Raw genomic sequence first — 26,991 nt, 5'->3', positions numbered from 1 at the left:
AAAAAAACTTACCCCACACATCTTCTTTAAACTTTGGCTCACTCAATTTAAAGCGATGCCCCCTAGTGTTTGATATTTTCATCCTGGGAAAAAGGTTCTGACTGTCTACCAAGTCAATGTCTCTCATGATTTTATACACTTTCATCAGATCTCCCTGCAAGTTTCGTCGTTCCAGAGAAAAAAACTCCAAATTTCGGCACGGTGGCGCAGCGATAGAGTTGCTGCCTTACAGCGAATGCAGCGCCGGAGACTCAGGTTCGATCCTGACTACGGGTGCTGTACTGTACGGAGTTTGTACGTTCTCCCCGTGATCTGCGTGGGTTTTCTCCGAGATCTTCGGTTTCCTCCTACACTCCAAAGAAGTACAGGTTTGTAGGTTAATGGGCTGGGCAAATGTAAAAAGAAAATTGTCCCTAGTGGGTGTAGGATAGCGTTAGTGTGCGGGGATCGCTGGGCGGCGTGGGCCCGGTGGGCCGAAGGGCCTGTTTCTGCGCTGTATCTCTAAATCTAAAATCTAAATCTAAAAAAAAATCAAATCTATCCAACCTCTCCTCGTAGCAAATCCCCACTAATCCAAGCATCATTCTGGTAAATCTCTGCACCCTTTCTAAAGCCTCCATGTCTTTCCTGTAATGGGGTGACCAGAACTGCATGCAATACACCAAACGCAGTCTAACCAAAGTCCTATAAAGCTGCATTATGACCTTCTGACTCTTATACATTATGCCCCGACTGAGGAAGGCAAGCATGCGATATGTTTTCTTTATCACTTGCGTTGCCACTTTCAGGGAGTTATGGACCTAGAACTGAAGATCCCTCTGTACATCAATGCGGTTAAGGGTCATGGCATTAATTGTATATTTTATCCTTAAATTCAATCTTCTAAAGTGCAACACCTCACACCTGCTCGCATAAAACTCCATATGCCATTTCTCAGCCATTTCTGTAACTGATCTATACTTTGACGGCTTTCCTCACATTCTGTGACCGCAACAATCTTGATGTCATCTGCAAACTCACAACATTTATGCCCAAGTCATTTATATATATATCATAAGTTGCAGAGGTCCAAGCACAGATTGTGCAGAATTCCACTGTTCACACACCTCCACTGTGAATATTGTCTTTCCACTACAACATTCAGTCTTCTATCAGTAAGCCAATTCTGAATCCATAACACCGAGTCACTGTTAATCCCATGCATTTTAATCTGCTGGATCAGATAATCAATTTTTTATCAAATACCTTACAACGTCCACCTTCATTAATTACTTTTGTCACCGCTTCAAAAAACTTGATCAATTTAGTAAGACATGACCTGCTGCATAGAAAGCCATGCTGACTGTCCCTAATTAACCCATTTTCTTCCAAATGGGAGTAAATCCTATCCGAAAGAATCTTCTCCAATACTTTTCCTACCACTGACATGAGGTTTACAAGCCTACAATTGCCTAGATTCTCGCTGCTTCCCTTCTTAAACAAAGGAGCAACATTGGCTACTCTCCAGTCCTCCTGGACCCTGTCCATGGCTAAAGGAAATGTAAAGATCTTCATTAAGGCTCTTGTAATCTCCTTTTTTGCCTCTCTCAATAACATTAGGGTGGCACAGTGGCGCAGTGGTAGAGTTGCTGCCTTACCACACTTGCAGCCCTGGAGACCCGGGTTCGATCCCGACTACGGGTGCCGTCTGTACGGAGTTTGCACGTTCTCCCCGTGATCTGCATGGGTTTTCTCCAAGATCTTTGGTTTCCTCCAACGCTCCATAGATGTACAGGTTTGTAGGTTAATTGGCTTGGTAAATGTAAAAGATGTTGTCACTAGTGTGTGTAGGACTAATGTGTGTAGTGTAAGGGGTTTCTGCGCCGAGCTTTCGCCCGACCTAAGGTCCCCGTGCCTTGCTCTGGTCCCTCGACCAGGCCGCGCACACTGGTTCCCCATGAGTGGTTCGACCCACTCACCCCCTACGGTTCTAGACACTGGACTTAGATGCAGGAGCGTTGTTAGTGCAGAAAAATTCAACCAGACCAGATTTGAAGACCAGGGTTTAAACGGAATAAGGCTTTTATTGAGCGCTTGTGACTATGGTACATGAATGCTTTGACACAGTTCTATAAGACATATACATAATTACACGAATACTTTGACACAGTTCTATTAGACATATGCATAACTACACGAATACTTTGACACAGTTCTATTACACAGTTCTATTAGACATATGCATAACTACACGAATACTTTGACACAGTTCTATTAGACATATGCATAACTACACGAATACTTTGACACAGTTCTATTAGATATATGCACAATTACATGAATACTTTGTCTCTGAATCTTAAACGCAATGTTCTATAAGACATATACTTGACTGTAAGATGGGGAACGTACGACACATCGTACAATTGGCCAACACATATATACTTACACCCACATTAATTAAAACCACCCTCCCCTCTACACTAAACTATGTCCAGGATGTGCAGGATCATCGGGGTACATGCTCACCATGGGGCTATTACTGGGGTTACTGGCTGTCCGCGCTGCTTCTCCGCTGTTTTCCGTGAGTGCCGTGCTTGTTCCGTGAGTTTCTTCCTTCCGTTCTTCCTTCTTTTACCGTGCTGTGCTTCGGTTCCCGTGTGTGTCTTGCGAGTGTTTTTCCTCCTTCTGACTCGCGTGAGTCTTCTGCCGTGAGTTTTAAAACCCAAAAATCGTGGCCAGTTATACTAATCCTGACCCGTCCTATCTCCCGCCAGATCTCGGGATCTCTTTGTTTCAAAGATAGGTTTCGAGTTTTCTCTTTGTTCTGCGTTATGTCCGGGAGTACCGGTGATGGCTAGACGGTCTGTTAATCTGTTTTTCGTTGCGAGGTGATGGGTTTAACTGGTTTCCCATCACCTGCCAGGTAGGTTTCTATGGGCTATTGTGCCCCCTTAACGAGATTAACTGTGTAGGTCGGCTTGGGGCATTGTGAAGCATGCTGATGTCAGCGCCCCAGTGTCTGTACTTCGACCTGGTTTCGCGGGTTTCTGCACGGCCAATATCCATCTATTGTTCTGGCCGTGGCTTTGCAGAAACCTAGAGACTGGGCTGTGGGGTTTTCTTGCTTTTGTGGCTGGTCACGAGGTCCCGCGGCCATCTTGGGACCCACGGATTGTGACATCCCTAAAAAAAACTGACCGCAGCCTTTCTCCGCTATCAGCCCCAGTCCCGTATAAAATGTCCAAACTGCAGCTCTTTGGTTTTGTTGATTGCAGAATGAGGGAAAACTTCTCAAAACTTACAGTAGGTTAGTGTTAATATGCAAGGATCTCTGGTCGGAGCAGACACAGTGGGCTGAAGGGCCTGTTTCCGAACTGTATCTTTAAACTAAACTAAACTAAACCTTGGATGGATCCCATCAGGCCCAGGGAATTTATCCACTTTGATACTTCAATTTGTCCACCTTAATGCTCTTCAAGAGCCCCAACAACACCTCCTTCTTAATCTCAAACTGTCTTTGCATATTAGTATTCTCCACACTGATCTTAACGTCCAGCTCATCTTTCTCCTTGGTGAAAACAGATGCAAAGTACTCGTTTGGTAACGCGCCCACATGTCCTGACTCCAAGCACAAATTTCTTCCTTTACCCTCAGAAGGAATGTCACTAAGCAAGGATGGAGGGAAATTTTGACACAACAGTGTTATTACTCCTTTATAGCTCCCAGTGCAATCTGTGGGTGCGATGGGACAAATAAACTTGACTCCAATTACTTTATTTAAGGGACCTGGGTTTTACTGCCAGGGTCATTTTTACTACCCAGCACTACTTGCCCTTTTCATTGACTTGCTGGACCATTGCAAAGGGCAATTGAGAGACAAGCACAATGCAAAAGCCAGGTGTCACGGAAATGCAGCCCAGGCTTGAATGCCAAATTCCCTAGAACGCAGCAATGAATTTTACAATCCTGTAATTGGACATTCATACCCGCAGGACTCAACATTAGACTCACTCTTATCTGCTTTCTGCAGCTTAGACTGTCAATGGAAGCTTGCATGGTTTCCATTGGTAGTGGATTGGAAAACTTTCAGTTAGCACCTTAAGTCGAGTAATTAGACAGTGAAGATAATGCAGAGTGCTGAAGATTATTTTTTTGATAAAATCTACTAGGATCATGGTATGGCAGTGGAATATTTTCGCCAACTTGTGAATGAAGATCCTTTCATGTAATTCCCAGGTCTATCATAAGGCGATAGAGATCTCCCCCCCATTCTCCTATAAAATATGCATCAATTTCAACCTTTGCACCTCATAATTTTGGCATCCCTTGGCTTTATGACTGCTGAATTCACTTTGCCATCTGCTGCCCATCAGTAATTGCCAGGCTAATTACACAGAATCTTTGGCTCATAAAACACAGAAGGAGGCCATTCCATCTATTGTGTCTCTGACTGGCTGTTTGAAACAGATATATCCAATTTGTCCCACTCTTCAGCTCTATGCTGAGTACCAGGTAAGTACAACTATTTTAAGCATATACCCACTTCCCTTTTGAAAGTTAACACTGAGCCTGCTTTCGCTATCCTTTCAGATAACAGATTCCAGATAATCAAAACCCAAAGTGTAACATGCCTTCTCTTTGTGTCTTCCTCCTGGCTTTTTGTTTAATTATCTTGAATCTGTGTCCTCTGGTTATCAACCCTGTGGAGGCAATCCAAATGTGACTTGAAGCAATTAGACGCATTAGTTGAGAGCGAGGAGACTGAAGGATAGCAATGTAAATTAATGATATGATATAGCAGTCATGCATGTACATTTCAGTACAGAGAGGAGTAATAACCTAAACAGACACAAAAGGCTGGAGAAACTCAGCGGGACAGGCAGCATCTCTGGAGAAAAGGAATAAGTGATGTATTCCTTTTCTACAGAGATGCTGCCTGACCCACTGAGTTACTCCAGCCTTTTGTGCCGGTCTTCGGTCCAAACCAGTATCTGTAATTCCGTCCTACACAGTAGTTATATTTACTTTGAAGTTAGACACAAAATGCTGGAGTAACTCAGCGGGGCAGGCAGCATCTCTGGAATGGGTGACGTTTCGATCGAGACCATTCTTCAGACCTTCCTACACATAATCTATACTTTGTTTGATGCAGGCATTAATGCAGCTGTTTTGTCTTCAATTGTCGCTGACTCTTCAATTGTATTTGTTTGAGTGACAATTTCAGATTTACAACAGTATCTCAGTGAAGGCCATATATATATGGATCATGGAATCATTTACGAACAACCTATACAAATCAGTCATAGAGTTTAAGGTTCAATTTATTAAGATGTTTTCAGTTGTGTGTGAATATATGGCATCATTCATTTTGTTTTTGCTAGGATGCTATTGTTACACATGATTTGATTTGCTTTATGATTGTTCCATTTTCTCTCTAGTTTCATTTTCAAATTGTGCACTCTGATCCAACAGAATAGATAGCTCCTTCAAAATTATTCATCTTTATTTATTCATCTTTTATTCATCTCCAATCTCCTGGACCTAGGAATCAGTGCCTTCCACTCTGCCACTGGATCCTCAACTTTCTGACCCACCGACTGTAATCAATGAGGATAGGAGACAATATCTCCTCCACAACAATTCTCAACACTGGTGCCTCATAAGGTTGCATTCTCTGTACCCTACTATACTCCCTATACACTCACAACTGTACGGCCAAATTCAGCTCTAACCCCATCTACACGTTTGGAGATGACACCACTGTAATGGGCTAAATCATGAACAATGATGAGATGGAATACAGGGCAGAGATAGAAACCTAGTAGCATGATGTCAGGACAATAACCTCTCCCTCAATGTCAGGAAGACAAAGGAGCTGGTTATCGACTTCAGGAAGCATGGTGGAGTACATGCCCCAATCAGCATCAATGGTGCCAAAGTGGAAATGGTTGAGAGCTTCACGTTCCCTGGCATTAATATTATCAACAACCTGTCTTGGACCAGCCACATTGATGTGACTGCCAAGAAGGCACATCAATGTTGCTACTTCCTTAGGAGAAGGACGCATGGGACAGGGATAGGCAGCTGGGATCAAGTGTATCCCTGGAGGAATTTTGGGAACTAAGGGGCAAAGTAAAAAAGGAAATCAGTAGGGCAAAAAGGGGCCAGGAGATAGCTCTGGCAGATAGCATTGACGGCAGTCCCAAGAGATTTTATAAATACATAAGGAGGAAAAGGGTGACTTGAGAGAGTGTGGGACCCCTCAGGAATCAAAGCGGTCAACTCTGTGTGGAGCCACAGGAGATGGGCAATGTCCTCAATGAGTATTTCTCCTCTGTATTTACCGAGGAGAAACACAGGAGGACAGAGGAACTTGGGGCAGTCAATGGAAGTGTCTTGAGAGCAGTCAGCATTACGGTCGAAGAGGTGCTGAAGGTACTATCATGTATGAAGGTAGATAAATCTCCAGGGCCTGATCAGATGTAACCAAGGACATTGTGGGAAACCAGAGAGGAAATTGCGGGAGCCTGATTGAAATGTATGAGTCATCTTTAAATACAGGAGAGGTGCTGAAAGGTGGCAAATGTTGTGCCTCTATTAAAGAAGGGCTGCAGGGAGAATTATAGGCCAGTGAGCTTAACATCTGTAGTTGGAAAGTTACTAGAGAATATTCTGAGGGATAAGATGTACAAGCAATTGGATCGACAAGGCCAGATTAGGGATAGTCAGCATGGGTTTGTACGTGGGAGGTCAAGTCTTTCAAATCTGATTTCGTTTTTTGAAGATGTGACCAAAAAGGTCGATGAGGGCAGAGCTGTAGATCTTGTGTACATGGATTTCAGTAAGGCATTTGACAAGGTTCTGCATGGCAGGATGCTCTGGAAGGTTAGATTGCATCTGTGGAAGGTACCTTCTCGGACTGAAGGCCTGTGGCTGGTGGTGTGCCTCAGGGTTCGGTGCTGATTCCGTTACTGTTTGTCATCTATATCAATGATTTGGATTATACACGGCAAGATTAGCAAATTTGCAGATGATAGTGAAGATTGTTGTGAAAAATTTGCAGCAGGTTCTTGATCGATTGGCCAGGTGAGCTGAGGAAGGGTTGATGGAATTTAATACAGAGAAATGTGAGGTGTGGCATTTTGGCAAGTCTAACATGGGTAGGACCTACACAATGAATGGTAGGGCTCTGGGGAGTGTTGTAGAGCAGAGGCATCTAGGAGTATACGTGCATGGTTCCTTGAAGATAAAGTCACAGGTAGATATGGTGGTCAAAAAGGTGTTTGGCACATTGGCCTTCATCTGTCAGTGTATTGAGTATAGAAGTTGGGAGGTCATGTTGCAGTTGTATAAGACGTTGGTGAGGCCACATTTAGAGCATTGTGTTCAGGTCTGGGCACCATGTTATCGTAAAGATGTTGTCAAGCTGGAAAGGCACAGAGAAGATTTACAAAGATATTGCCAGGTCTCGAGAGACTGAGCTATAGGGAGAGGTTGAGTAGGCTGGGACTCTAATCCTTGGAGCGGAGAAGGATGAGGGATGATCTTATTGAGGTATATAAAATCATGAGAAGAATAGATCGGGTAGATGCACAGTCTCTTGCCCAGAGTAGGTGAATTGAGGATCAGAGAACATAGGTTTAAGATGAAGAGGAAAAGATTTCATAGGAATCTGAGTGGTCACTTTTTCACACAAAGGGTGTATGGAACAAGCTGCCAGAGGAGGTAGTTGAGGCAGGGACTATCCCAACATTTATGAAACAGTTAAACAGGTACATGGATAGGGCAGGTTTGAAGGGATGTGGACCAAATGCGGGCAGGTGCGACTAGTGTAGCTGAGACATTTTTAAAATTTTTTTTAAATGTTTTCTAATGTTTTCTAGTTCTGGACAAATATCATTTACACAAAACTAATTCTGTTTTTCTCTCTCCTGTGATGCTGTTGTGTGGTTCCAATATTTTCTGTTTTTATTGCACTAAACCATAGTTTCAATTAAACTATAAATGCTCCAGCATCATTAATCACTGATGCTTAAATATGGATTTGAAAGAATCCAGCACACAGTAAATGTTAGAAGTGAACAGAGTGCCAATCAGCATACGTGAATATTTTTCCATAAACTGGCTGATAAATCTCAGGCAGCAGGTAACATTGTTGGATGCATAACAGGACTTAAACCCCAGGGACATTTCTGTAACTATCAGATCACTTAGTTCTGATAGTACAAGCCAGTGCCTGGCTATCACCAGAAATGACTCAGTACACATTTACTGCAGTGAATCACGTAACCGCCAGCTCTGATGATTTTAAATTAGCCCTAGCTCAACAAAAAATTATTTCTGCTTCCTTCATGAACCCTGTTAACCAATCAGGAATAATGAGCCAACTTACTAACAATAACAATCCCTCATACGAACATATCTCTTCCTGTACATTTCATTACAATAGAGGCTTGCTATAATGAAATGGTATTAGCTTGTTGATTAGTTTTCACTCTGTGAGACAACTTAATTGAATAGTTTGCCTCGTAATTACATTGCAAATTAATAACATGATCTTCCATTATGCGTTTCGCTGATAGCCTGTTCGATGCATTATGTGCTTACTGCAGCTTAACTATGATATACTGATTGAGGAGGAAGTTAAGCAGTATGTGACACTTTTAATATCTCTGCACAAAATAACAAGTGACTGATAGATTGAGGGGTGCAATAAATGTCCATCATAGTGTGCAAGTTTGTCATATTTCCAAATTGATGTTGAAACAAGGAACTGCAGGTGCTGGTTTACTAAAAAAGCCAAACCTCGCTGATATAACTCAGCAGGCCAGGCAATTTTTCGGGTCAGGAAATCAGTTTGAAGAAGAGCCCCGATCTGAAACATCACCTATTTATGTTTCCAGGGATACTGCCTGACCCGCTCAATTACTCCAGCACTTTGTCCAAATTAATGTTAGTTGCTAAATGTTTTTAAAGGTATCTGTGTTTTTAAAAATAATTTTGAACCTTAAGTACCTTTTAAGCCTAAGGCATATTAATATTGATCAGGGTGAAATCTATAGTTGTGTAACACTAGCATTACATTCAGTACTAATACGTTGAACTTTGATCAATAAACATTTTGCAACTTGGCCAAGCTGGGGATTTTACTGCAGAAAGAAAATGTAATATATTTGGAGTGACTATAATTTGTTAAGTTTCAAGGTACCCATGGAAAAAGATAAGGTTGGTTGTAAAAAGTAGTTTACAAATGATGCCCTATGTTCGAAGTGCATTCATTATTTTAACATAATAAGTCATTTCCCAAAGCAAAGTCCTACAAACTACAACATAAACAACAGGAGGACCAGTTTTTAAGATGTTGGTTAATGGCAAAATATTAATGTTTGGTAAACTGGTGAAGAGTGAGATAATTGATAGGACTAAATTGGCCTTCGGCCCAACTTGCCCACACCGACCCACATGTCCCATCTACACTAGCCCCACATCTACATTTGGCCCATATCCCTGTCCTGTCCTATCCATATTCCTGTCTAATTGCTTCTTAGACATCGTGATAGTCTTTGCCTCAGCTACCTCCTCCAACAGTTCGTTCTATATACCCTTTGTGTGAAAAGGTTGCCCCTCAGTTTCGTATAAAATCTTTCCCTTCACCTTAATCCTATACCCTCTGGTTCTCGAGCCCCACTTTAGGCAAGAGACTCTGTGCATTCACCCGATCTATTCCTCTCATGATTTTATACTCCTCTAAAAGATCACCCCTCATCTTCCTGCGCTCCAGGGAATAGATCCCAGGATGAGCATTTGACGGCCCTAAGCCTGTACTCACTTGAGTTTAGAAGAATAAGGGGAGACCTCATTGAAACGTATAGAATAGTGAAAGGCTTGGACAGAGTGGATGTTGAGAGGATGTTTCCACTAGTGGGAGACTCTAGGACGAGAGGTCATAGCCTCAGAATTAAAGGACGCTCTTTTAGGAAGGAAATTAGGAGAAATTTCTTTAGTTAGAGGGTAGTGAATCTGTGGAATTCTTTGCCACAGAAGGTTGTGGAGGCCAAGTCAGTGGATATTTTTTTAAGGCAGAGATAGATAGATTCTTGATTAATATGGGTGTCAGAGGTTATGGGGAAAAGGCAGGAGAATGGGGCTAGGAGGGAGAGTTAGATCAGCCATGTTTGAATGGTGTAGACGATGGGCTGAATGGCCAAATTCTACTCCTATCACATGATCTTATGATCTTATTATCTTAGGAATAGAGTTCCAGCCTGCTCAACCTCTCCCTATTAATCAGACCCTCGAGTCTTACTACGCCATTGTGTCACTTGGTCCAAAGCCTTGTTATACTGGTAAGTTTGTTGGTGATTTCTTTCACATTTTTAAACCCAATTCTTACTGACAACTGTCAGTAATTAATCATAATTCTATTAGGCTCAGTGTATCTGAACTTCTCAGATCCCTGTGCTCATAATGTATATTTGGACTCGGCAGCTAGAATGACCCTAGCCATTCCCTGAACTGCAAAATAATGGAGGAGGAAGAAAAGCAGCCGAGGTAAGAGCCTGTCGAAGTGAGGTGCCTTAGCAACTTATAGAGCACATGTACTTTTACTCCTGCAAGTGGCACAGAGGTTGTACTTGGCTTATGCCCTTCCCAGTCAGTTACCATCCTAGCATTGACCATGTCTTAATCTGAACACAGAACCAAAAATGCTTCATGTGAATGGTGCAGGAATTTCCATTGATCATGTTAAAGGGACATTGGTCTGAAATCATTGGCCTCCACTCAAAGTGGAATATCTACCTTCTCCATTTTTGGATAATCATATATTGGAAGTTCTACATTGGAAGCATTTAATTGTTTTACACACCAGGAATGGAACCTGAAATTCTTGCTTGATGCAACAGGGAATAAGGTTAATAGCTGAGGTGAAATAAGATACATTTTTGAAAAATTGCGTTACTTAGATATCATGGTAAGCAATTACTGAAGTATTCAGTAATGATGGTTCGTCCAAGAGCAGAAAACAGAAGCCAAAATCATATAACCATATAACCATATAACAATCACAGCACGGAAACAGGCCAGTTTGGCCCTTCTAGTCCATGCCGAACACTTTCTCCAACCTAGTCCCATCTACCTGCTCTCAGACCATAACCCTCCAATCCCTTCCCATCCATATACCTATCTAATTTACTTTTAAATAATAAAATCGAGCCTGCCTCCACCACTTCCACCGGAAGCTCATTCCATACAGCCACCACCCTCTGAGTAAAAAAGTTACCCCTCATGTTACCCCTAAACTTTTGTCCCTTAATTCTGAAGTTATGCCCCCTTGTTTGAATCTTCCCCACTCTCAAAGGGAAAAGCTTAACCACGTCAACTCTGTCCGTCCCTCTTAAAATTTTAAAAACCTCTATCGTCCCCCCTTAACCTTCTGCGCTCCAAAGAATAAAGACCCAACCTGTTCAATCTCTCTTTGTAGCTTAAGTGCTGAAACCCAGGCAACATTCTAGTAAATCTCCTCTGTACTCTCTCTATTTTGTTGACATCCTTCCTATAATTTGGCGACCAGAACTGCACACCATATTCCAGATTCGGCCTCACCAATGCCTTGTACAATTTTAACATTACGTCCCAACTTCTATATTCGATGCTCTGATTTATAAAGGCAAGCATACCAAACGCCTTCTTCACCACCCTATCCACATGAGATTCCACCTTCAGGGAACAATGCACAGTTATTCCCAGATCCCTCTGTTCCACTGCATTCCTCAATTCCCTACCATTTACCCTGTACGTCCTATTTTGATTTGTCCTACCAAAATGCAGCACCTCACACTTATCAGCATTAAACTCCATCTGCCATCTTTCAGCCCACCCTTCCAAAAGGCCCAAGTCTCTCTGTAGACTTTGAAAATCTACTTCATTATTAACTACACCACCTATCTTCGTATCATCTGCATACTTACTAATCCAATTTGCCACACCATCATCCAGATCATTGATGTAAATGACAAACAACAGCGGACCCAACACAGATCCTTGGGGTACTCCACTAGACACTGGCCTCCAACCTGACATACAGTTGTCAACCATTACCCTCTGGTATCTCCCATTCAGCCATTGTTGAATCCATCTTGCAACTTCACTATTAATACCCAACGATTTAACCTTCTTAATCAACCTTCCATGTGGAACTTTGTCAAATGCCTTACTGAAGTCCATATAGACAACATCCACAGCCTTGCCCTCATCAATTTCCCTGGTAACCTCATCTGGAGAAAAAGTGGTGAATGATGTTGGAAATGTATCTTTCACATGATCAGGCTTTGCCATACATTAATATATCTCTGTAGCAGTACAAGATTGATCCTGTGCTAAACACAAGCTGTCAATGGATGCATGAAACCTACCAAAACTGACAACACCTACCTACTCTCTGGCATTGCACCTCCTGGAATCAGAAGAGCTGTAGCCAGTCAAAAAGAACGGCTCAGACAATCAGAGGATGAAAGACACCCCCTACATGACCACCCTTTGCTACCTCAACGTTTGAAATCACACAGAAGTTTCCTCTCTTCTGTCCATCCCCTGGACTGCAGTGCATCATCCAGAAGGGTCTAACTCTGGGAAGAGAGACTAGACAAATCTCCGGAAGACATTCACATGGCAATCGATCCCTCTGAGAAACTCCCCCCAGGTCCCGACCAACCGTGGATAACTTGGCGCAGTCTCAACAGACTGCGGACAGGCATGGGGAGGAACAAATCGAACATGCTGAAGTGGGGATATACTGAAGATGCGGCAGACTGTGAGTGCAGACGTGGCCTCCAGACTAAGGAACATCTCCTGAGCTGTGACATGCTGCATGACACATGCACTGTAAAGGATCTTGCAGAGGCCAACGACATGGCACTAAAATTTGCTCGCTATTGGCAAACAGCTGTGTGATGACACGAATAAAAAAAAGCAGTACTATAGTGATATTATTAATCGTATATAGAATGAAAATGTCCAGCACATGAATGAATTGCTGTATAACGGCTGCCACAGTGGTCACAGTAATACACTCAAAACCATTCAATTCAGAAATAGTGTAAATTTAGTGACACAAAAATCCAGATGCTGGAATCTTGAGCAAAGCACAAAGTGCTGGAGGAACTCAATGGGTCAGGCAGCATCAGTGGTGGAAATGGACAGACGTCATTTTGGGTCAGGATGCTTCTTCAGACTGATGGAGTAGGGTTTAAAGATGGAAAAGAAAAGTGGGGGTGGGCCAAAGCCTGGTAAGTGATAGGTGGATACTGGGTGGAGGTGGTAAGAATGCAGGTGAAAAGAAGTCAAAAGGGTGTCAGATAAAGATGGAAGGGGAATCGCAAAATGTAAATCCAGAGGCATGGATAAGGGTGGAAGGACACAAGGGAGGGGAAAGAGGAGGGATAAAATATAATTTTGCCATCCCCATTTACGCCTGTCTAGTTATAAATTTTACTGGTCAGGCAATTCCTTAGATCCACTAATCTCATTCTCTAGGTTGCTAATATCGATCTCTTTCTTGGCATTGTACAAGTTCTTGATCCAATGTACGATGAACGGTTCTGGCTCGAAGGGCCAAGTGGCCTCCTCCTGCACCTATTTTCATTGTTTCTATGAAGTGCCTGTTAGCTGAGCTGCCTCTTTCCAAACATCAAAGTTCTCATTGCATGCTGAGTTTTGGGATCCACTCTTGGGATATAATATCTGCCCAACACAACAAATTCCAGCTTGAATTCTAGTGTTGGGCTGATATATCGAAATATTTCTTCAGGAATTAAGTCAATATTAAGTCAATTGGCAAATTGCACATATTTTTGAAGGGCTGATTTAAAAGATTATTTCTTCTTCCATGCTCTGTAAATTTCATGGTTTGTGTAATGAAGATTAGAGTTGTTCATATATTATACGAGATTTCTGTTGATGCCAGTTGTAGTCATGTTCAAACAATGTTTACAAATCTGCAATTTAAATGCAGGGAGCAATCACATATCGAATGATAAATGCCAATGAAAGACCAGTCTCTGGCCAGTCTAATGATACTCACCAATATATGTAGCATTGAAAAGTATTGTCATCCAAAGCATTTATACTTTGATTAGGTTACCAGCTTTAAGGCCTATAATTAGTATAACAAAGATCTTCATATTGTTCAATTAGTTTCATTAAGATGTATATAATAGAATAATAAGCTAAAACAGATGATTTCAAAGTGTCTTCCTAATTAGCTGGATATGATAGATGGATTCCTTCTACGTTATTTGATCTTCAACAAATGCTGTTCCTTGTTGAGAGGGTTTTTAATTGATGCCAAAAATGGTATTAGTTGATGTTGAAAATAATTGTCCAAAAATTATTCATGCACTCCGATGAATATAACAAATGGAAGTCCAACATCATAACTGGTAGAGTGGACATGTGCTAATTAATAAAGAAGAAAAACATCTTTGAATAAAATTTAACTCCGTGTTTGTTGGAAAATATCAGTAATTATAAACTATAATGAGGTTTTTAGTCAATCTGTATGCAACAGCATTTCTGCAGTGAAGAGAACAACGTTAACCCTATTCAGACTGTAATTCATTTCCCTTAGATAAAACTTTACGAACACAGTGCGGAAGAGGAAACCCAACCTAGTTGTCTACAAAAAAAGATATTGCTGGAGGAGCTCAATTGGTCAGGTGGTAGCTATGGAGGGAAATGGACAAGCAACATTTTGGCATGGGATCCTTCTTTAAGACACAGAAGGGTGCTTGGAATGTGCTTCCAGGGGTGCTGGTGGAAGCAGATATAATAGTGATATTTAAGTGATTTTTAGATAGGCACATAGATATGCAGGGAATGGGGGGATATGGATCATGTGCAGGCAGAGGAGATTAATTTCCCTTGGCATCATGCTCCGCACAGACATTGTGGGTTGAAGGGCCTGTTCCTGTGCTGTGCTGTCCTCGGTTCTAGGCCACCTAGAGCTTTGTAATAAACATTGTTCTTGTCAGTGATAGACACATCACAAGAAAGTCTATTAATAATATTCCACCAAATACTAACAATCAATTCCACTCCAAAGAAGCAACCACGTCTTATCTGCCATCAGTAATTTGATAATGGGTGTCACATGAAAACAAATGTAACCAATCTTGCAAAAACATAGGAGTCGTCAAGCACTTTTCAGCCTATTTTACGTAAATGTGACTGTTATCTAACAGATAACATTTTCCATGTTTAAACAGATCTTTTCTATTCTATGGTGAACTATGTTATCTTAAGGTGGTTTTCTGATTCACGATGGATTTATTTCATGAGTTTCATTAGTGATCAATTTGTTATGAACCATCAAAGACAAAGGAGAGAAGGTGGGGAGAACTGATGAATAGCGGTGGTTATCTAGAGGAAAAAACATTGAAATAAATTGTTGATGAAATGTATTGTCTTTCGGCAAAATATTCTACAGTGGAGTATACAGTATTTAGTTTAAATTGAGATGAAAAAAAACAACTATTTTTTCCCAGTTCACCTCAGTAATTATTGAGGTGGGAATGAAATGATGAGATTGACTTGCAGAAAATCAGAATGGAGCACACAGAAGTTATTATTGGTTAAATCAAGGAGACCCACTTCAACAATAATCTTTCCATCTTATCTTTATGAACTGCAATGATATTAATTACCGCAAATTATCAAATTTAGTTGAATCGTTTAAAAAACAGTTCTCGTCTGATAGAGCACAGAAATAGGCCATTTGGCCTACCATGTCCACACCAACAATTAAGAAACCCTCAAAACTGATCCAATTTTTAGTACTTGGTCCATAGACATTTATGTTTTTGTGATTCAAGTGCACCTACATAGAAATAGAGTAGCGCCGCAGAAGAACAGGCCCTTCAGCCCACTAAACAGTGCCCAACATGATGCCAAGACCAACTCTTATCTGTCTGCACATCTAGATTCTTCTTAAATGCTGCCTCCGCCATCTTCTTAGACAGTTTCCAACAACCCTCTGGGTGGAACAGGGCTTCCTCAAATCACCCTCAACCTCTCACCCTTTACCCTAAATTATACCCACATTGTCTCGTTTTAATACCTCTGACTATATTTTAAAGATAATAACCCATGCTGGTATTAGCCATGGAGCAAAAATAAAGTCAGGTGGTCTGAGCAGTCTTTTAAACGTCCCCATATTCTTGAATTATTAAAGCATCTCCTTGTTAAAGTTAGATTGTTTCCTCCATTTCAGTGAGTAATGTGCAAAAGCTATTGATATCACTTAAATAAAAGGCCACTCTACAAATTTTGGGGTCCATAGAAACATAGAAACATAGAAAATAGGTGCAGGTGGAGGCCATTCGGCCCTTCGGGTCAGTCCAAGTCCATAACTCCCTGAAAGTGTCAACGTAAGTGAGATAGAGTGGTAAAGAATGCATGTGGTATGCTCGGGATATTGTGTATAAAAGTCAAGAAGTTATGGATACAACTTTATAGGACTTCCATTAGACCACCTTTGGAGTAGTGGTGCAGTTCTGGTTGTCCCAATACTTTTCAGCCTATTTGTGCAGAGGAGATCCTTTGTGCAGAGGAGGTTTACCAGAATGATGCCTGGATTAGGTTCAGGGAATGGTTGGACAGACTTGGATTTGGTTTCTCTGGAATGCCGGAGGTTGAGTGGAGACACGAAAGAAGAGTAAATATAATTACGAGAGGCATAGATAGGGTAGATAGTCAGAACTTTTTTCCATGATCGAAATATCAAATACTAGAGGGCAAAGTTTTATTAAGGAGAGAGGGCAAAATTTAAAGGAGATGTGCGGGCCAATTTTTTTACAGTGAAGGTGGTGAGTGCCTGGAATGCGCTGGTGGAAGGGGGAGGGGGGTGGGTTGGGGAGGTGGGGGGGGGGGGAGGGCAGCATATACAATAGTGGCATTTAAGAGACTTTTGGATAAGCACATGAATATGCAGGGAATGGAGGGATATAGATTGTGTGGAGGAAGGTAAGAGTTGGTCTTGGCATCCATGTTCGGCACAGATATTGTTGGCCAAAGAGATTGCTCGTGCTGTACTGTTCTATCTTCCTTGTTCTAAAGATTACCCTGGATCGCCAAGACCTGAATATTTTCACATTCATATCTAACGGTTCTTATTGAATACAGTTAATGGATTAATTAAAATTATGCATAATGATTCCAACGAGAAGCCCCTCATGATCTACAGTATGCAAGCTCATATCCTTTATCATATTTTCATTACCAACACTCGCGTTTGAGACATTTAAAATTATATATCTGGAGTGAAAATTCTGCAAACATCTTTCTTTGGAAATGACTAAAATAGGTTTACAAGCTAAAAATAATTTCTTCTCTGCTATTCTCCTCTGCTTCAGGAATATATTATAATATCTCACCAATGTCAACAAAATGCACAGTCAGGTATCATATTTTAAAGTCAGCCTAGCATTTTCTGTATTCTGATGTCACAGCAAGCTCCATCAATCTTATAATTAATGCCCGTTTTGCTGTTGTTCACCCATTTATCTTTAATTACAAACAATATTACTGTCTGCTCATTCAGTTGTGTGCAAATGCTTCATTATATGTAAATATTGATGAGATAGTAAAGATTCTATCAAGCTGCCATTTAGATTGTCTTTGTGTCTATTTTTAACATTATTTATTTGGAATTTCTCATGCTTATCCATCCAGTTGATGTGCATAGTTAAAAAGAAACAAATCTATTTGATTAAATGTATTAATAAATGATGTACAAAGTGGTGTGATGTTACTTCACACAGGTCAAAAGATCTCATTTTATTTCACTTGAATTAATTAATCTTGGTTTTAGTGAGATAGGGCTACCATAAATGACCTTCCCTCCAATTAACAAAAGGAAGAGAATGATAGGTAAGATTTCAACATCAAATTATTATCTGCAATCTTCTCTGAAAATGTAAATGTGCAGATAGTGAATTACCCCTCAAAAGTGAAATATCTAATCACCCATGACATAGCATGGCGGTCTGATCCTGCTCTGTTTTCTAGGTACTGATAGGGCATTTAAAATGATGATACTAAGCATAGACTAGGCTATAATTTCATGAAAACCTGCACTTTATCTGCCAAGGCCTATTGGATCTCATGGTTGCTGACCATTTTAACTCCCCCTCCCATTCCCATATTGACCTTTCATTCCTTGGCCTCCTCCATTGCCTGAGTGAGGCCACATGCAAAGTGGAGAAACATCATCTCATATTCTACTTGGGTAGCTTACAACCCAGTGGTGTGAACATACCTCCCAAGCCTCCCCCCATCTCTCTCCTTCCCCTGCTTTCCAACCCTGGAACAGAAGGCCAGTGAAATGGCATCCTGCACCGTTTGGTGCACCTGTACCCACGGTCACTGTTGTGTTGTCAGATAGGCCTTTCTGTTAGTGAACCTGCAGAAACCAATGGGCCCAGATGGTATCTCCATCTGGGTCCTCAGGTTGTGCACAGATCAGCTAGTGGGATTATTCACAGACATCTTTGACCTCTCCCTAGTCCATTCTGAGGTTTCCACCTACTTTAGAAATACCGCCATCAACCCAGTGCCAATGAAAAGTAAGGTAGCGTGTCTTAATGACTACCATCCGATGGTTCTGACATCTAACGTTATGAAGTGCTTCAAGAGACTGCTGACACATTAACTCCACCATCCCAAACAGCCTTGGTCCACCACGGTTTGTCTAAACCGCAGACCGCAACAGGTCCCTTGCAGATAGAAATATAGAAACATAGAAAATAGGTGCAGGAGTAGGCCATTCGGCCCTTCGAGCCTGCACCGCCATTCAATATGATCATGGCTGATCATCCAGCTCAGTAACCTGTGCCTGCCTTCTCTCCATACCCCCTGATCCCTTTAGCCACAAGGGCCACATCTAACTCCCTCTTAAATATAGCCAATGAACTGGCCTCAACTACCTTCTGTGGCAGAGAATTCCACAGACTCACCACTCTCTGTGTGAAGAAATGTTTTCTCATCTCGGGATATGCCATCTCCCTGGCCCTACACTCATCACGAACATCTAGTGTTCCGTGGGGAGCCGTGTGGGCCCGATCCACCCGCTGAACAACTCCGCCGCCTACCGGAACACCCCCTGGTAGGCCCGACTGGCCCCATTGGCCTCCCAGGGTAATGCGGTGAAGCCAGGTGGCGAGGCCTGCCTGGGCCGAAGGAACCTCGGCGGCGGCAGCAGGAGCCCCAACGTGGCCAGTGGTGGGGCCTTGGCGGCAGCGGGAGCTTTGGCTGCCGTAGGGCCTCGGCGGCAGCGGGAGCCTCAGTAGCGGTGGGGCCTCGCGATCGACCCACAATCAGCGGTCCATGAGCGTGAGGGGGGAAGGGAAGACAATGGGGATCCGGCGTGGGGGGACCGTCGTGAGGGACGGTGGGAGAACAAAGGGGGACCCGGTGTGGGGGAGGGGGAGCACTCTAGTTTAGAATCCTCTACCCAGGGGATAAGTCTAGGTTTGTTTGTTTGTATGTTCATTTGTTTCAGTGAAGGCGCTCTGCACACTGCAGCCAGCCAACAGTCGCTTATCTTTTTCTTTTTGTTTTCATATTTAATTTCAAGTTTTCATGCACCTTTGTGTGTGTTGTGACTGTTGGCAGACCAATTTCCCTCCAGGGATGAATAAAGTTCTATCGTATCGTATCGTATCTACATAACAAGGACTCCTATGTCAGGCTTCTATTCATTGCCTTCCACACCAAAATCTGAACCAAATTAATCTCCAAACTGCTGGGCCTAGGAAATGGCTGGATCATCGACTTTCTGAAGTTCTTTATTCGAAGTTCTTAACAGGTTTGACAGAAGGCGAAATCTGTAATCTGTAATTAATCATCTCTCAGTTTCATGGCCGGAACATGGTCTGATCCACCAAGACATGGTTTTTTGTCAGTCAAGTCCTAGCTGCTATGCTGGGCCTAATCATAATATTTGAATGGCTTTGGACAGATCTTTCACAGTTAAATTCCTATATAAAAAAATACCTGAGATTTTGGAATTCTAAATGCTGGAAATACTCACCAGGTTTATGGAGAGAGAAATGGAGTTAACATTTAAGGTTGACGAAGTGTTTGATAAAAGCTCAATAGTTTCTCTCTCCACTGATGTTGCGTTACCGGCTGAATATTTCCAACGTATTCTGTTTTCATTCAAGTTTCTAGTCACTTATAACTGCAAATGACCTACCACTGGAAACAAGATCAGGGAGGTTCTATTACCAACTTTGTAGGAAGCGACACTTCTCAAAGATTTAAAAAAACTGTAAACTGAAGCGAGGTAATGAAACTTGCCTGACAGACATTGGCATCTTATGTGGATAAATTTTGATCAGATAAAAAATATTCAATACTTGTTCCTTATCTATTGCAGGACATCAATTATTGCTAATTAGCAATAGGTGCTCTCCACACAATTAGAGAAATTATCAATATCATTTTAATTATTTAAATGTATGAAAGACAAACATTTCATGATTTATCTGTATGACTACCTGTAATTAGTTTGCATTGCACAACACTTTATCTGATGTTTGTATTAGGCTGTACCAAATGTACGTAGAAAAAAATAAACTTTTAGAATGACAGGTTACATGGCATCTCAGGTGCGTTATGCTGAATATTAATTCCCTTGAGTGGCTGTTTTTGGGCGTGAGTGGAAATTTGTAGAGTATATTCTGAAGTTAATGGCACAATAGCAAGCAATTTCCACACAAATTTTGCATTTAATCTGAGCAGATCAAACTATGTGTAAACTATACCTACCCTTCCCCACTGCACAGCATGACATTTAATAAAGCCTCATTCAATCTTAGCTCAAACACATCCATTTACTATTTCTGTTGTGGCACACACTTTCCGAGAATCCATTAAATGTCATAATTACAATGCTTCCTTAACTCGCGGAGGTGAAAGTGTGTAACCCACTATTAGTTCCAATCAATGTAACTAGTTGAGAGAGTGAAAATAACAGTGTAGTGGCTCAGTTAAAAAATGAATGTGTATGTACTTTCAAAGCCTCAGGATTTCCTGTACACTACAATGTCACCTTATCCCACCCCCCCCCCCAAACCTGAGCACATCAAAATGTTAAAATATCATCCATTGTACAGAATCACACTATTTTCCCAGTAATAGTGTTTATTTATCTCGTAGTTGTGTATAGATTCAAGTGTGTTTAGATATGTTCCAAAAAGGAAAAATGAACTTTTTACTTGCAGCAGCACAACAGATATATAAACACATAATTCTCCGAAATTTCTGCCACCTCCAACATTTTCTCATCTCCACCCCTTTCCGCCTTCCGCAGAGACCATTCCCTCCGCAACTCCCTGGTTAACTCCTCCCTTCACACCCAAACCACCCCCTCCACAGGTACCTTCCCCTGCAACATCAGAAGATGCACCACCTGTCGCTATACCTCCTCCCTCGACTCCTTCCAAGGACCCCGACAGTCCTTTCAGGTGAGGCAGAGAGTCACTTGCACCACCTCCGACCTCATCTACTGTATCCGTTGTTCAAGATGTGGGCTCTTACACATCGGCGAGACTGGGCGATCATTTCGCGGAATACTTTCGCTCAGAGCGCTTGAACCGACCTGATCACCCCGTTGCTGGACACTTTAATTCTCCTTCCCTGCACAGAACGTTCTGTCCTCGGTCTCCTCCATTGTCACAGTGAGGCTAAACGCTAATTGCAGGAACAGCATCTTATATTTTGCTTTGGCAGCTTACAGCCCAGTGGTATGAATATTGATTTCTCTCACTTCAGGTAGCCCCAGCATTCCCTCACTCTCTATCCCTCCCCCACCCAAGTCGCACTAATGGCTCATATTCACCCTACAAACAGCTTACAAACAGCTCCAGCATTTTGTGAATAAACAGCTTACAACGGCCTGTTTCCTTTATCATCATTACATGTTTGCATATCTTTCATTCATTGTTCTTTATCTCTCCATATCACCGTCTATATCTCTCATTTCCCTTATACCTCACCAGTCTGAAGAAGGGTCACGACCCGAAACGTCACCCATTCCTTCTCTCCAGAGATGATGCCTGTCCCATAGAGTTACTCCAGCTTTTTGTGCCTATCTTCGGTTTAAACCCGCATCTGCAGTTCCTTCTTACACAGATACGTAAACCTAATACTCTGTAAACATCATACACCCCCCAACCCCCACCTCCAAGTATTTGTAGTCTGGAGTTAATTTGGACATTGTAGTGTATAGGCTATGCATTTGTTTACAACCATATAATTTTCTAAGTGCTTATTCATCAGTTCCGAAGCCATGACAATTGGCACAACTGATTTTGATTACTTGGTATTGGCGTTGAAATATCTTGGCTCCTCTCACTGAGTAAATTCATAAGTTCTAGGAGCAGAATTAGGCCATTTGGCCCATCAAGTCTACTCCGTCGTTTAATCATGGCTGATCTATCTTCCCCTCTCAACCCCATTCTTCTGCTTTCTCCCCATAACCCCTGACACCCTTACTAATCAAGAGTTTGTCAATCTCCACATTAAAAATATCCATCGACTTGGCCTCCACAGCCATCCACAGATTCACCACCTTTTATCGCCTTTCTAAAGACACGTCTTTTTATTCTGAGGCTATGGCCTTTGGTCCCGGACTCTCCCACTAGTGGAAACATCCTCTCCACATCCAAGCCTTTTACTATTCGGTAAGTTTCAATGAGGTCTCCCCTCATCCTTCTAAACTCCAGCGGGTACAGGTTCAAACGCTCATCATTTGTTAACCCAATTATTCCTGGGATCATTCTTGTACACCTCCTCTGGACTCTCTCCAAAGCCAGCACATCCATCCTCAGATATGGGGCCCATAACTACTGACAATACTCCAAATGCAGTCTGACCAGCACCTTATAAAACCGCAGCATTACATCCCTGTTTTTGAATTGTAGCCCTCTCGAAATAAATGCTAGCATTGCATTCACCTTCTTTACTACCGATTCTACTTGCAAATTAACTTTTTGGGAATGCTGCACCAGCACTCCCAAAACCTTTTGGTCTTTGTCCCGCCCCCTGACCTGACATAAGTCTGAAAAAGGGTCTCGACCCGAAACATCACCCATTCCTTCTCTCCCGAGATGCTGCCTGACCCGCTGAGTTACTCCAGCATTTTGTGTCTGCCTTGGGTTCCATCTGTGTGTTTTTGCATGATATCCCTTTGATTGTGTGGGCTTCTGTAAGATGCTTTGGCTTCCTCCCACCTCCGAAAGATGTGCTGGTGAGTCAAGTGTCCAGTGTAAAGTACAATAGGGGTACTGATTGAGAATGATCAGCCATGATCACATTGAATGGTGGTGTGGGCTCGAAGGGCCGAATGTCCTACTCCTGCACCTATTGTCTATAATATCTTAGCTCAGTTTCACTGATTTCTCCCTTCTCCCTCCCCCTCCACTTGCTTTTCTTCCAACAGCTTTACAATTCACAATTTTTCTATCTTTGAGCTTCACAGTTCACCTCTCTTTATCCTTTTGGGCTCACACCTGTCTTTTCATCTCTGGCCTTTGTCCAAAAATCTGCCTATCAAAAAATTCCTCATCTATGTTTATCTTTTACCTGCCGGGCTCTATCCTGCTCCTCCTCTTTTCCAGCTTTCTTTCCCACCTCCCCTGCAAAGTGGAGGCTAATTCACTGGATGTTTTCAAGAGAGATTCAGATATAGCTCTTAGGGCTAATGGAATCAAGGGATATGGGGAGAAAGTGGGAACGGGGTACTGATTTTGGATGATCATATTGAATGGCGGTGCTGGCCTACTCCTGCAACTATTTTCTATGTTTCAATCAGCCTGAAGAAGGGTCCTGACCTGAAACATCATCTATCCCTGATCTCCAGAGATGCTGCCTGCCCCGCTGATTTATTCCAGCAGTTTGCGTCTTTCTTTGGTAAGTAAAAGCCAAATCAAGGGTAAAATGATGGGCGTTTGAGAGATAATAAGTTGCAGGGTACAGGGAAATAAGGGGAACGGGATTGAAGGGATTGCTCTGCTAGAATCCCACATGGACCCTGTAATGGCAGTTTCTATACCTTCTCAAAGTCCAACTTCGATAGCCATCACTGCTCGGGGATGTGGTGGAGGTATAGCTTACGCACACACAGCACTCTAAGATCACAAAAACGAATCTTCCAAACACTGTTTCTTGATTAATTGGTCTTTATTAAAGTAGCACAAATCAAAAAAATATTTCATAGCTTATCGTTCTTATCAACTGTTTCCTCTTCAAACAACACAGTCATTACCACCTCCAGTTTAAATTCCACCTCCAGTTTAAATTCCATTGGGGATATTTTGGGGATATTTTGGAGGACCAAGAACCAAGAACTGTGTGGTCGTTACTGTTTGGTCGTTACCGTGTGATAAAAACTGTTTTCTCTCCATCCTCCGACTAAACTGACCCCCAATCTCTGTGGCCACGCTAGCCTCCTCAGATGTAGACACGCCCCTCTGCGTATCAAATCACACTCTCAAATTACTGACAGATAGAAGTTTGAAATATTAAACATGGCCATGATATAATAACAGTAACTAATTTAAGCGTAAATGGCTCCTACAGACCCAGTGGACTGAATTGTCTCCTTTGGTGTCATAGTTCATGGCTCCAACAGAACAATATTGTTCTCTTGCTGTCAGCTCTTATTTCAGCACTCAAGCTGATAACACTACCCCAATCTGTTTCCCTTCATGAATCACTGTCACAGTTCCCATCAGAAGTCCGCGGCAAGGCTCCCTTCAAACCATAAGGAATGTACAATCCAATCTGTCAGATTCATCAGCAGGAAGGTGGTGCCACCATGGTGGGACATATGCTGCCGACTGCATTTACTTGTTTCAGTTTTCTGGATATTATTGTAAACCTTTTGTCTCTGGTACCCATGATTAATAATGCAGATACACTGGAAATCACCTTGCAAACAATAGCTTCTTCTTTAATTGCGACACGGGCGATACTGCGCCTGCTCAAAACTGTATTCCCTCTTGAAGGAAAAATACACAGTGCTCTTAAAAGGGAAATATACTAATAAAGAACAAAAATAATAGAGCATAATAACATTGCAGCCCACAAATTGAATGTCATGCTTTCTGACATGCTAAACCTGTGCTGCATATAGTGCTAATAGCATGGGTATCATTGGGTTGATGGCACTGGGCCTGTTCTCACTGGAGTTTAGAAGGATGAGGAGGAAAACCTAATTGAAACTTACCGAACAGTGAAAGGCCTGGATATAGTGGATGTGTAGAACCAGAGGGCCTAGTCTCAGAAGAAATGGACGTACCTTTAGAAAGGAGATGAGGAGGAATTTCTTTAGTTAGAGGGTGGTGAATCTGTGGAATTCATTACCATAGACGGCTGTGAAAGCCAAGCCATTGGGTATTTTTAAGGCGGAGATTGAGATACTTGATTGGTAAGGGTGTCAAGGGTTATGGGGAGAAGTCAGGAGAATGGGATTGAGAGGGAAAGATATCAGCATTGATTGAATGATGCAGACTCAATGAACCAGGGGAGTGAGATCTTCTAGAGGCCCGTGAGATGCTAGAAGTTGGTATGGAAGGATGATGTGGGAAAGGTTAGTGGACAGAATAGGTAGGTAAAAGGCGGAGAGCAAGGAAGGAGGGTTGGTTTAAACTGCACGTATTTTAATGCAAGGGGCCTGACAGGTAAGGCAGATGAGCTTAGGGCATGGATAGGTACGAGCGACTGGGACTTTGTAGCCATGATTGAAACCTAGTTAAGGGAGGGGCAGGACTGGCAGCTCAATGTTCTGGGGTACAGGAGCTTCAGGAGAGACAGAGGTGAGGGAAAAAGAGGAGGGGGGGTTGCATTGTTGGTTTAGGAGGATGTCACAGCTATGTTCAGAGGTGACATTACAGACGGTTCGTCTAGTGAGGCTATATGGATAGAGCTGAGGAACAAGAAAGGGATGATCACCTTGTTGGGGGGTACTACAGGCCCCCGAATATCAATGGGAATTAGAAGAATAAATGTTCCAGGAGATTGCAGACAGCTGCAGGTCAAATAAGGTTGTTGTAGTTGGGGATTTTAACTTTCTCAATATAGACTGGGAAAATCATAGTATGAAGGGTTTAAATGGAGTGCAATTCCTCAAAAGTGTTCAGGAGAGTTTTCTTCAGCAGTATGTGGAGGCCCCCACACATGAGAGGGCAACGCTGGATGTAGTATTGGGAAATTGGGAAGGGCAAGTTAATGAAGTGTGTGTGGAGGAGCCTTTTGGGACCAGTGACCACAGTTCGATTAGGTTTACGATATCCCTGGAGGAGTTTTGGGAGCTGAGGAGTAAACTGAAAAAGGAGAGCAGAAGGGCAAAAATGGGCCATGAGATAGCTCTGGTGGGTACCATTAAGGACAATTCCAAAAGATTTTATAAATACACTAGACCAAGTGGACCTGTTGGGCCCAAACCTCTCCTGCATTGGTGCAGCACCCTCTCCTCCCCCACTCCCCCCTACCCTCTCCCCACCCACTCCCCCCTCCCCTCCCCTCTCCACTCCCCCTACACCTCCCCCTCCCCCCTCCCTCCACCCCCTCCCTCCACCCCCTCCCCCCTTCCCCTCCCCCCACTCCATCCCCCTTATCCCCCCTTATCCCCCCTCCCTCCCCCTCCATCCACCCCTTCCCTCCACCCCCCCCTTCCCCTCCTCCCTTCCCCTCCCCCCAAACTCCATCCCCCTCAACCCCTCTTATCCCCCCCTCCTCGCCCCCTCCTCCCCCTTCCTCCCTCCCCCTCCTCCCTCCTTCCCCCCCCTCCCTGGGAGATAGATTTAAACTTTAAAATGTGAATAACGTTAAAAATATAACACCAATTTCAATTAAACTTCTTCCATTAGCACCAAAGGGATGACGGTGAGTAAGGTGGGCCTAAAATTGTTGTGCTATCGTGTACCGTTTTGGCTGTAGTTCAGGAAC

This window comes from Rhinoraja longicauda, chromosome 1, assembly GCF_053455715.1.
Source record: "Rhinoraja longicauda isolate Sanriku21f chromosome 1, sRhiLon1.1, whole genome shotgun sequence".
Classification (NCBI taxonomy): domain Eukaryota; kingdom Metazoa; phylum Chordata; class Chondrichthyes; order Rajiformes; family Arhynchobatidae; genus Rhinoraja; species Rhinoraja longicauda.
Note: the sequence above shows the minus strand (reverse complement) of the source record.